The 13,462-nt window shown below is 38.3% G+C and overlaps 1 pseudogene; it reads right to left on the bottom strand.

Moving 5' to 3' along the window:
- Positions 1 to 13,462, bottom strand: part of LOC127673227 (zinc finger protein 431-like) — a 33,364-nt pseudogene that overhangs the window by 10,884 nt on the left and 9,018 nt on the right.

Raw genomic sequence — 13,462 nt, 5'->3', positions numbered from 1 at the left:
TTGCACTAGTCAGAAGAGCTAAGATAAAAACTCAGGTGAAAGGATTTGTTGGTGTAGATGTTTAGAAAGAGGAACTTTCCTCCACTACTGGCAGGATTGAAAGCTGGTACAGTCACTCTGAAAATAATTCTGGCCATTCCTCAGTAAATTGGACCCAGCTATACCATTCCTGGCCATATACCCAGAACGTGCACCAACATGTAATGAGTACACATGCTACATTATGTTCACAGCAGCTCAAATAAAACAGATATCCTTTAACAGAGGAATGGAAACAGAAAATGTGGTGAATTTACACAGTTGGGTTCTAGTCAGCTATTAAAAATGAATAATCCTTGAAATTCTTAGGCAAAAGGATGAAACTAGGATATATCACCCTCTGTCAGGTAACATGATCACAAAAGAACACACATGGAATGTACTCACTGATAAGTGACTATTAGCCCAGAAGCTCTGAATGCCCAAGATACAATTCACAGACCATATGAAGCTGAAGAACAGGGAAGACCAATTTGTGGATGCTTCAGACCTTTTTAGAAGGGGGAATAAAATATTTACGGGAGGTATTATGGAGACAATGTGACATGCAGAGACTGAAAGAAAGACCATAAAGAGACTGCCCCACTTGGGTATCCAACCCATATACCATCCTAAAACCAGGGAAGTGCTTTCTGAGAGGAGCCTGATATAGCTGTCTCCTGAAAGGCTCTGCTAGAGCCTGAAAATTACAAAGGTGGATGCTCACAGTCAACCATTGGATTGAGCTTGCGGTCCTTGATAGAGGAACTGGGGAAGGGACTGAAGGAGCTGAGGACATGTATTGTCCCATTTGGGGAGCAACAGTCTCAACCAGCCAAACTCTCAGGGACTGGTCTACCAACCAAATATAACACAGGCAGGAACTCATGGGACCAGATGCATAGGAAGAAGAGGATGGACTTGTTAGATGTTAGCAGGAGGAATAGCTTTTGCGCCTAGGAGGTTGGATGCTTCAGTGTAGGTGAATGCCAGGGTTGTAAGATGAGATTGGGTGGATGGATGGGGGACACCCTCATAGAGGAAGTCAGATGGAGAATTGCATAGGGGGATTCTGGGGGGAGACATGAAAAGGGGATGATATCTGAAATGTAAATAAAGAAAATATTCAATAAAAATATAAAAATCCTATATATACATATACATTATGCATATACACATATATACATTTATATAATTTGTATATATAGATATGCATATATATACATATACATATGCATATATGCATACATATATAAATAAATTAAAAATGGAAACCTTGAATCTAAAGCAAGATTTCTGTTAATGAATACATACTATTTTCAATTTGGTTATAAATATGTTCACCCAGAATCTGCAAATTCAGTAGTTTAAATATAGTTTCAAAATTAATTATATTTACAAATTTAATAAATACATTCCTGAGAGGTGAATAGGGATGTGTGTGGAAATGAACATGGAATCCAGAGGCTTTTGTTCCCTAAGACCAGATTTTCATGAAATTGAGAAATATCAAATTTTGGTGTTTGTAACTGACAATGGTTTTCTGCAAGCATAGTAGTTGGTCTTAACACAGAGCTAATACTTCATCAACTCATATTTTAAAATATAGATAAACTAAAAAATAATTGTACCCACTGATGTTCCTCCTGTGGCCCACTCCAAGTCTTCAGATATGTAAAGTTGTTGGTTACGTGGAGAACAAGGAAAATAGCTTCCTATTTTCACTTTTAATCCAAGGCCTTGTGAAAAATTCCAAATGATGAAAATGTCATACTCTGCACACTGGTTTTCACTATGGTTCATGCTCACAGTTCTCCAATAGGATAAATAAATACCCTGGTTATCAACAAGGAAGACACCTAAATGAGATCCATCATAAAATGCTTATGTATGCACATCAATAAAGGGAAAGAAAATTTGACTTTCCCCTAAATTTTTAAAAATTTTATGAAAAGACTCTATTAAAGTAACCACATAGTAAAAACAATACACTTCATGGATAATTGAAAGTTAATATACTACTTATTAATGTTCAATGCTAAAACATGCTAGAAAAATGATTATGAGATAACAAGTAACATGGTGTGTGATGTGTGTGTGCACACGTTTGTCATAAATACTTTTTAAAAAGTGAAGACATGTATTTGCAAATGAAGGGGGATTCTGAATGTGTGTGAAAAATAAAGATTGGTTATGAGTCTTTCATGTAAAAAGAGTAAACATATAAGACATAAATATAAACTTAATAAAATATATAGTCTTAATCATTTGTGGTTTTGTAATAATTGTTAATTTAAATGAGAGGGGAGCAAGGGGCAAAATACCCACCCAGCCACTTAACTTTTGAATGTCTATTTGGTAAGTAACAGTCCCCCAAAACATTTAAGATCTGGTGGGAAAGCTACTGCATGCACAAATTCCAATAAATAGATTCTAGAAATAAAAAATATAAAATATTTTCAAATTTAAAATTATATGACTTTCTGAGAAAATGATTTCATATACTCTTGCAAGGCAAGACAGAGGACCCCAGTGTCTAGATAAATAGACCGAGCTTCAAAGCCACCATGATGTTCAACCTCAATAGTCCACTTGATAAGAGCTAGAGTGGCCAGGGGTGTTGTGGTCATAAAAAGAGAAAGAGGTGAGAGACTATGTTCTAATGGCGGTGTGGGGGAAGGGCGTGCCTCAGTGGGCCCATTCCAAGGCATCCCTTCCTCCTGAGGTTACCAGACACAAGACGGTGTAGTACAGAATAGAGTTTATTCAGGGCATGGAGAGGGGGAGTCAAGAGGGTCGTAGAGGCAGAGAAAGGCAGAGAGAGGGAGAGAGTAGAGAAGCAGAGGCGGCCATGACCATGTGGAGAGAGGGAGGAGGGGAGAGGAAGGGATGGGAGCCCAAGAAGGGGCAAGAGAGGAACAGAGAGTGAGAGGATAAGAGAGGGAGGGGGGCAGCAGCCCCTTTTATAGTGCACCAGACCTACCTGACTACTGCCAGGTAACGGTGGGGAGGGGCATAGCTGGCTGTTGCTAGGTAACTGGGGGTGGAGATTAGACAGAATACTAACAAGGGGGAGGTTCCTCGGGGCGTGGCTGTAAGGGCTGCCTTGGTTATCTTAACTGGTGTGGGAAGCCCCACCCACTGTGGGCGGCACCATTCCCTGGCTAGGATCCCGGGCAGTGTGTGGAAAGGGGCTGAGCAGCAGCAGGCGTTCATTGCTCTTGGCATCCTGATTATTTACACACCTGATGTGAGTGAGCAGCTGCTTCACACTTCAGAGTGGCATCCCCACCATGAGGGACTTTACTGTGAACCGTGAACCGGAATAAACCTGTTCTCCTGAAAGAGTGTTTTATCAAACAACAGCAGTGATTAAGATACTTTTGAATTGACCTTTATCCTTTCAAGGTGGTCACAATGAGAGGTAATGTTGTGTTTTGTTTAAAGAATTTTTTATTAGATATTTTCTTATTTACATTTAGTTTTTTTTTTGCTCTTTTTTTTTCAGACAGGGTTTCTCTGTGTAGCCCTGGCTGTCCTCGAACTCACTCTGTAGATCAGGCTGGCCTCAAACACAGAAATCCACCTGCCTCTGCTTCCCAAGTGCTTTTTTTAAATTTTTTTTTTATTTTTAAATTTATTTATATTTTTATATATTTTATATTATATATTCATATGTTTATATTTATATTTTATTTACATTTCAAATGTTGTCCCCTTTCCCCATTTCCCCTGTGAAAACCCTCTATCCCATCCCACCTTCCCATGCTCACTAACCCACCCACTCCTGCTTCCCTGACCTGGTATTCCCCTACCCTGGGGCAATGAGCCTTCATGGGTCCAAGGGCCTCTCCTCTCATGGATGTCTGACCAGGCCATCCTCTGCTACCCATGTGGCTGGAGCCATGGGTCCCTCCATGTGCACACTTCAGTTGGTGGTTTAGTCCCTGGGAGCTCTGGGGTTACTGGGTGGTTCATATTGTTGTTTCTCCTATGGGACTGCAAACACCTTCAGCTCCTTGGGTCCTTTCTCTAGCTCCTCCACTGCTGACCCTGTGCTCAGTTCAATGTCTGGCTGAGAGTATCCCCCTCTGTTTGTGTCAGGCACTGGCAGTGACCCTCAGGAGACAACTATATCAGGCTCCTGTCAGCAAGCACTTGTTGGCATCCATAATAGTGTCTCGGTTTGGTATATGAGCTGGTTACTGGCCCCGATATGCTTGCTTTACCCTAACTCACCCAGACAGGGATTCCAACACCATGGAAGGTAAGAGGAGGCCTTTTGTCCATCGTCCATCTCTGCTGCCTGGTCTCAAGGTGGTCACAAGATGGCTTGAAAATTTGACCAGAGTGTATATTAGGCAGAGAGAAAATAAAAGCCCTACAGATTTTTTTATACAGGGTCATGGAGGCATTTTTGATAATACACACCCACGGACCCTGAATCAGCAGAAGCAAAGGAAGGAGACATCAAGAAATTTTCAAGTTGGCTGAAGAAATTGATAAAATAGAAAGAGAACAATTCAAAGAATTAATGAAACATGGAGTTGGTCTTTTGATCCTTTTATTAGACAAGATAAACAAACCCCTATTAAAAGATAAAGAATATACAAATTAATGAAATCTAAAATAAAATGGGGGATTAAATAGCAGGTAATGAAGAAATTCAGACAGTTGTAAAGACATAGTTTAAAAAGGGTACATTCCACCAACTAGGAAATTCTTAAAGAAATAGCTAACTTCCTCAATAGATTCCACATCCCAAAATTAAACTAGAGAAAAACAACTTAAATTGACATAAACATGAAGGAAAACAGAATTCATTAAAACTATGTCCCCAATATGAGCCCACGTCTATGAGTTTTAGGGTAGAGTCCTACCAGACTTTCAAAGAGGATTGAACAAGAATTCAGTGTATTCAACAATATAGAAACAAAACAAATACTAGTCAATTTATTTTCTGGACTCCTGATTACTCATATATCCAGTCAGGAAAGACTGAGCAATTAAGGACAATTACAGACAAATTATCCATAAAACCACAGATTCAAAAATACTTAAAAGATAAAACAAATAAAATAAAATACAAAACAATCAAAAGATCGTCCACCATTAACAGTGAGGAAGGCTTCATTCTAGAAACAGTGACGGTTCAACAAAATGGGATTAAAGTGTAAGAAAAACCAAGAATCGATCATTTCATGAGGTAATGTAAAATTCTCTGACAATATTCAATACCACTTTATGATAAAATTTTCAGAGTTCTGTCGCTTACTGGGGCTGGAACGTGGCTCCTTCTATTCCATTACCAGCAGCTTTCAATATTTCAAATACATCACTGCCTAATCTTGGCTTTCCTGGAACTTGATCTCAAAGATTTGCATGGCTCTGTCTCATGAATGGTGGGTTAAAAAGCATGTAACACCATGCCTGGAACTAAGCCTTTCTGCTTATATTTTAAATTCAGAACCCAGAATCCAAATCGATCTCTTGGCAATTTGACACATAATTGTATCTTCATGTGTATACATCAAAACGGTATCCAGGTAATAATAATTCCTAACATGATACAATTGACTTTCATACAACTGCAAATCCATATGTTTACCTGAATGTAATCTTGTCCTAATGAAACTATTCCTTTAATGCCATTGAATATCCTTGATCAGACGATTAAACTTCATTCAACTTCCTGATGATGCCTTGTATTTTGAACCTTTCTTTTTTTATTGTTCCTTTCTTAGTTTCTATGTTTGTTAAAATTTTTCATGCCAAATTCTATGCGGTTATTTCTGTGACTTACTTTGTCAATACAATTAATGTAAACATCTTTACCTTAACCTCAAGGAAACTCTTCAGACGAGGGCAGCAAACTTCTTTGCAAAAGCATAAAAAAAAAAAAAAATCTCCAGAGTGGAAATAATCCCAAGCACCCATGTCTATCATATCCTACTTTATGATACCCTCCTAACTCCCACTTAATTCATGATCATATACATTAATTTTCTCTCCAGCACACAGATTTTGGGGACTTATCCCTGGTGCAAACAATTTACCACATTGATTACATTAATAAGTTTTCTGTGCGGTGTGTGTTCTTTTATGATACTGGAGATGACTGGGTCTTGCAAAGGCTTTACCACATTGATTACATTCATAAGGTTTCTCTCCAGTATGTGTTCTTTTATGATATTGGAGATGACTGCGCTGTGCAAAGGCTTTACCACATTGATGGCACTCATAAGGTTTCTCTCCAGTATGTGTTCTTTTATGTATTTGGAGAGCACTGTGCTGTGTAAAGGCTTTACCACATTGATTACATTCATAAGGTTTCTCTCCAGTATGTGTCATTTTATGTCTTTGGAGATGACTGCGCTGTGCAAAGGCTTTACCACATTGATAACACTCATAAGGTTTCTCTCCAGTATGCGTTCTTTTATGTATTTGGAGATCACTGTGCTGTGCAAAGGCTTTACCACATTGATTACATTCATAAGGTTTCTCTCCAGTATGTGTCATTTTATGTCTTTGGAGATGACTGCGCTGTGCAAAGGCTTTACCACATTGATAACACTCATAAGGTTTCTCTCCAGTATGTGTACTTTTATGTATTTGGAGATGATTGTGCTGTGCAAAGGCTTTACCACATTGATTACATTCATAAGGTTTCTCTCCAGTATGTGTTCTTTTATGATATTGGAGATGACTGTGCTGTGCAAAGGCTTTACCACATTGAATACATTCATAAGGTTTCTCTCCAGTGTGTGTTACTTTATGATATCTGAAAGTACTGTGACATGCAAAGGCTTTCCCACATTGACTGCATACATAAGGTTTATCTCCAGTATGTGTTCTTTTATGATATTGAAAATTACTGTGCTGTGCAAAGGCTTTACCACATTGATCACATTCATAAGGTTTCTCTCCTGTATGTGTCATTTTATGTCTTTGGAGATGACTGGATCTTGTAAAGGCTTTACCACATTGATTACATTCATGAGGTTTCTCTCCACTGTGTGTTCTTTTATGACATTGGAGATGACTGGGTCTTGTAAAGGCTTTACCAGATATATTACACTCATAGGGTTTCTCTCCACTATGACATCTTACATTCCTGCAATGATAATTAGCACATGTGAAATCATTACCACATTCATTACTCTGATCAATCATGTAATCAATAGGAATTATGGTTACAATTTCTCTAATGGTAAAGAAGCATCAGATCTTAAGGTTTTAGCTCTTTATATGTTCATGTTGTTCTCTCTCATTATGAGTTGTTCAAGACACCTGTGATGGTTATTACATGGCTCATATTTATAACACCCTCTTTTTTATATGATATATTTAGCTATATGAATAAAGTTAGAAAGACCCTGATTTGTATAACACTGATTGTATTCATATTTTTCCTCTAGTTTGAATTACAATACATGTGACTGGGAACCAGGACACACAGAAGAATTTCCAAATTCCTAGTGCCCATAAAGATTTTTTTACACTATGAATTTTGGGATATTCCCTGTAAAGCTAAAAAAATAACTAATTGCAAATGTCTTGCATATTCCTAATTTCTTTCAAAGGCAGAATACTACATATCTTCTTGTTTTAGAACAAAAAATTTATGTTTCTTCCTTATATATCCCTATGCTCACATGATTATTATCCATTGTGACACATGATATACCTAATAAAAGAATGATAAATGAAAGGTTTATTCATTGCATTCACACTGTTTGAATTTTTGTTTCTCATAACATGTGCAAGATAAACTAATGTTTCTCCACAACAATATTCTTGATTCTCATAAAATTCCCTCTCACCAAGCGGAACCATATTAATACAAGAATATGAGTATCATCAAATTTTCTGTGGATGATTTTTCTTATTAAAATGTTTTGGATATAAATTTATCACTATTCAATGTGCAGTTTCTAAATACTATGAGACGCTACAGATTGGCAGGTCCACAGCATAGCTCTAAAGAAGCTACTTATCAAATGGATACCCAAATCAGGTATCAGACCTTGAGGTACATGGTTTTGTAAGAATATTATAATTATAACTACAGTTAAAGGACTGTTATTTTACACTCTTGTTTTTGCTGGAGATTCCTTAAGATATTAAAATTTCCTCAGAGACAAATTTGTATCAGTTTGCACATGAAAATTACCTTTCATGTCTTCTAATACTTTGAAAATGTTCTTCAAGATGATGGTCTTCCCAATTATAGCCTAAAATACAGTACCAGAAATGAATGATATACTATTGGAAATTAGGATATAATCAAGGTACTGTGAATTTTCACTGCACCATGAAAGTTACAATGAAAATTTAGTGAAACTGAATTATTCAGCTCAATCTTCACTATTCACAATTAAAATGATAGATCATCAATAACCAATAAACATTTGTTTTCTTTAGATAATATAACAGTCTTACCTATAGCGTTAAGGTTCAGGTAGGTTTCCAACATCACATCTTTGTAGAGATTCTTCTGGGAAGGATCCAGCAAATTCCACTCTTCCTCAGTGAAGTTCACATGCACATCATCAAAAGTCACTGCATCCTAAATATCCCATACATGTGTACAACACAAAGCATGATACTAACATCAATGTAAAGGAAACACATGTTTCCTCAAAAACATACTCATATAATTTTGGCATTTGCTCCACTTATATTCTGACTCAGAATTTAAAATCACTGTGTCATTTTAGAAGGAGAGTGAATTATAAAATGCATGTGTCTTGCTTTTGAACAATTTGAATAACATACAGCCCTGACAGAGAAATGCCAATTGAGAGGGAAATGCACAGGAAACATCCACAATACTGATCAGACATCTGAAAAATTGTATGAACAATTACTAACTACAAGTCTGATGGGTAAACTGTGTGTATTTGCACATGTCCTTAGTCATAGAGGTACAGGTAGCTGTATGTCATAGGGCTGGATGCAGGCATGGCCTATGTCATATGTTCTACGAGACCAAAAGTTATATATTAAGACCCTCAATCCCTACAAAAATCAACCAAGGAAACAAAAATGATAGAGAACTCAGTTCTTTACTAACAGTCCCTACCAAGAACTATACATTCACTTCAGATCTGTACTCATCTTGTACAAGCATGAAGTGTAACAGTTTAAACTATAACATTAATATAATTTTACTAGAAGGAAATGCATGCTTAAACAGTTACAAAGGAACAGATGAAAATATAGTAATATAAATGTTGATCATAAATAAGCAATGTAAGGCAGGAGAAAGATCTAAGCAATGGAAAGCTCTAGCTGGTCTTCCACATTGTGTTTGTCAATTTCTCAGATACACATGGGGACTAGCAACTACTAATTATTTCAAGATCAAGAATTCTGGGGCCATCTTATGACAAGTGTAAAGAAGAGACATATGATATACATATTCCTATACGTAGGCAAAATATTATTTATTCAAACATTTCAGAACAATCACAAGTGTGAAGAAGTACATCATACACCTGGAATCCAAGGACTCTGAGTCCTCAGGTAGTATTGATGTAATGAACACATATCAAATTGAGAAATAGAATATAACCTATCTATTTGGCCAAATTTCAAAGTGAAACATGAGGATTAAAAATTCCACAAAAGCATATCCTTATTTTGCAAATCCATGTCAGGTGGCTTATGTGGTTCCTATATCGACTATCAGGACAGGAAGGATTTCACAGAGAGAATTTTGTCTTGGAAAAAACAGAGAATAATATTTTAAAACAATACTAAACCACTGGACTTGCAAAATAGCTTAGTATTAAATGCAAATGTGTTTAAAGCATTTTATGTGATTTATGGACAGAGAACAAATGTTGACTGTATGGGAGCATGTGAAGAAACCTGATGGATCAGTTTCAACTACAGCACAGTAGACACATAGAACAAAATTTGTCCAATCTAAAAGAAAGGCAAGGGCACACCTGAAGCACAGAATGAGGGAATGCCCAATGAAAACTCGCACAACTGGAGACACACCTTATGGGCAATCTCCAATCCATGACATCATTATGGATATAATGTTATGCTTCCAGACAGGAGACTTTCATAAGTGATCAATCAGAGGCTTCACCCAGCAGCTGACTGAAATGGATGCAGAGAACCACAGTGAAACATGGGATGGAGCTTGGAGATTTCTAATAAAGAGTTGGGGAAATATTCAATGCCCTGAAGATGGTAGGATCTCCACAGGGAGTCTAGCAGACTCAATGAACCTTTAACCATGGGGATACTGAGAGACTGAGCCACCAACCAAATAGCTGACACCAGCTGGACTAAAGCCCCTGGCACATAAGTAGCAGAAGTTTAGGTTAGTCTCCATGACGGTCCTCCAACAACTGGAACAGGCACTGTCCCTAAAGCTGCTGCCTATCTTTGGTAACTGTTCCTTTTACTGTGCTCCAAAGTCTGGCCTCATTGGGAGAGGATGCATTTAGCCCAGCAGACAATTGAAGCCCCACAGTGTGGGGATACCCAGGGGACCCAATCAACTCCATTCTGACCCTGGATGCTATAAGCTCATGTTTATCCTGTAATGAAAATGCATTTGGTCTACAGTGATCCTAATAGTTTGCAGGACCTCCTACACGGTTCAAATGTCTAAAGTGTCAAATATCTGACACTCAAAGTAATATCTTAAAAGTCGAATCTTTTAAAATCAGAAAGTAAGTCCTATCTTTCCATCATACAAGGGTACCGAATACCCCTTCCTCTTCCAGTAGACAGGAATGTACACTCCTTTTTCAACCACATGCCATGCCTGCCAGGAGACAAAGTAGGATTTCTATAAGATTTACCACACAATTTATTATCCCACATGCAATTTACACAGTTCTCCCTAAAAGTGTACAAACACCAGAGACAGCTTAACCTTTCTCCTGACTATTTCTCCTGGTGGATTGCTAAGACAATATCTTCCTGCCTGCCACTTCTTCAAACTTTCAACATTAGCAAGCATTCCCTCTTGAACATAACTACAAAACAGGTCAGTAAAAGGGGCTATACTCAGCCAACATCCAGTGATACTACAGACAAAAAAAGTAACTCAGGAATAAAATTACCACCCAAAGAAGACAAACCCAGAGACCAGTATCTAGACCTATTAGCACCTCAAACCCAGGTACTTATACATCAGATTTGGAACATAATGAAGAAAAGCCAGGGAAATATTTCACCAAGAAATCAAATTTATCCTATCACAGCAGGTCTACAAAAGTTAAAACATGTAAGACATCCAATATGAAAGAGGTTGTTTTTTGGAAAGGACAGGAGTGAGAACTTGGGGAAGGGATAGGGGTGCACAAGAGGACCTGTGGACTGGAACACATATAGGGAGCAGAGAGCCTGGGATGAGAGTAGAGAAAGACTATAGCGGGGGCTTGTGTAGAGAACAGAAACAGGGAACAAATATAGAGAGCAGCTGAAGCTAGTGCTCCATGTATATAGAGCACACCTGACAACAGCAGCAATTGATGGAGGCAGGTAATGATTTAAGCAGGTGCTAAGTCCCTGAGAGCAGTCCATTGAAATTACCTGTGCTGATACCACCACTGAGGCAAGGTTCGCACACCAAACAGGAAAGGAGATAAATAGAATAAATGGACATATTGGTCATAAAATATTTGGAGTCTAAAAGTTTCCTTGCACTCAATAACCAGGACCACTGCAACACATCAAAAGCAAATTCTATAGTTGACTGTTATAGAAGATGAATATCAGCTCAGAGGACACAGTGAAATCCTAAATTAATAATTTCTAAACTAAAACTTTGATTCCTATTAAGGTACAAAAAGAATCCAAAATACCGAACAGATTGGAACAAAAAATGTCCCCATGCCACCCAATATTCAAAAAACTATACATGGAAAGAAATAGGAATAGTGCAAAACAAAACAAAACAAAAACCAGGCACATATTAAAATAAACCTATTAGATTCATATCAGCCCTGTCAGTGTGTAGTGTTTTACACAAAAAGTTTTGGAAATGTGCTGCAGAATATATATATATATATATATATATATATATATATATATATATATATCATCCATGATATTTCTAAAAGGAAACCAATGGTCCAAATGATTTGGGAAGATTCAGCCATAATAGGGAAGATATTCAGAGGTCACTGCCTGATTTAGCAAGTAAAAAGAACCACTAGAAACTTCACACAGTCATATGTAGCTAAAATTTCCCATCCAACCCCTGATAGGACCCTCCACCCCAGCACCCACTGCTCAGCCGCCTGTCCTTCCCCATTGTGGACAGATATCCTGTGCTTACCATGTCTCGATTTCAGAGCTTCCCTGAGGTCCCCTCACAGCACAGCACGGAACAGCAGATTTCAGAGCAGGAAACAGTGACCTATTCAGGCCTGCACAGCCACAGGGAACTTGCAGAAAATTTCCCGAAAGGTCCTTCCACTTTCTTTGATTGACTGAGGTCTGGATTAGTCAGTAAGCCTTACCACTCCTCAAGGTTAAAATGTGCTTCTAGTTCAGCCCCAAACTCTTTTCCAGACCTTAGGAATGGTTTGCACTCCCTTAGCATTTGTGCCTGCCTTGCAAGCGGACTCTCACAGCACTGAGGCTCAGGGGAGAACCCACAATTCCAGCTCAGGCTATCAGATGCCTGCTCCTCTCCTTGTGAGCAATGAACCTGCACCTTTCAGGACCTAAATTCAGACCTTGTCTGAGCTTTCCTCACAGCACTTGCCTTCCTCTTCCTGTAATCAAGGTGAATAGCTTGCATAGCCCATTCCTCAGGTGCAGTGGAGGTGTCAATCTGACCCACAAGGGGAAGGGTGCCCGAGCTATTAACTTTAAAGAGTGACTTTAGGAAACATGAGTTTTGTTTTCTGGCTTCATGCTGGGCTCAGGGAAATTGCAGCTTCTTTCTCCCAGAAGATAAGTCCTTGATTTGATGTTTCTCTTGCCAGACAGCCATCATTTGAAGAAGAGGACAACTGTCTCTGGGACATTATAATAAATCTTTCTACATACTCAGAAAAAAATCACTCTATGGGATATATTGATTTAGAGAACCTGTGCTAACACAGTTGTGTATTCCCCCCAGCTTGCCATTGAGAAAGATGTACTGACTAACAATAGTGCTCCGCAGGGTTTGTCATCTGTTTCCTGGTTTTCTCCCAGGTTTGTTCCATGCCTATCATCTGGTGGAAGGGAATTGTATCAAGCCACAAAGCAAAACACGCATTTCCTAAAATCCCTCTTTAATGTTAAAAGCCTGGACATCGTTCTGCTGATGGGCCAGCTTTATACTGCTCATGCAAGTCAAGTAACAGGTTATCCACGTTGATTTCAGGAAAAATAAGAAGGGGAAGTGCTGTGAGGAATTCTCAAGCAAGCAATGAAGTCAGGTCATGATGAGTGCAGGATCACTGCCCACAAAGGG

Source organism: Apodemus sylvaticus, chromosome 22 (genome assembly GCF_947179515.1).
Source record: "Apodemus sylvaticus chromosome 22, mApoSyl1.1, whole genome shotgun sequence".
Classification (NCBI taxonomy): domain Eukaryota; kingdom Metazoa; phylum Chordata; class Mammalia; order Rodentia; family Muridae; genus Apodemus; species Apodemus sylvaticus.
The sequence above is the reverse complement of the archived record's forward strand: the minus strand, read 5'-3'. Positions and strand labels throughout refer to the sequence as shown.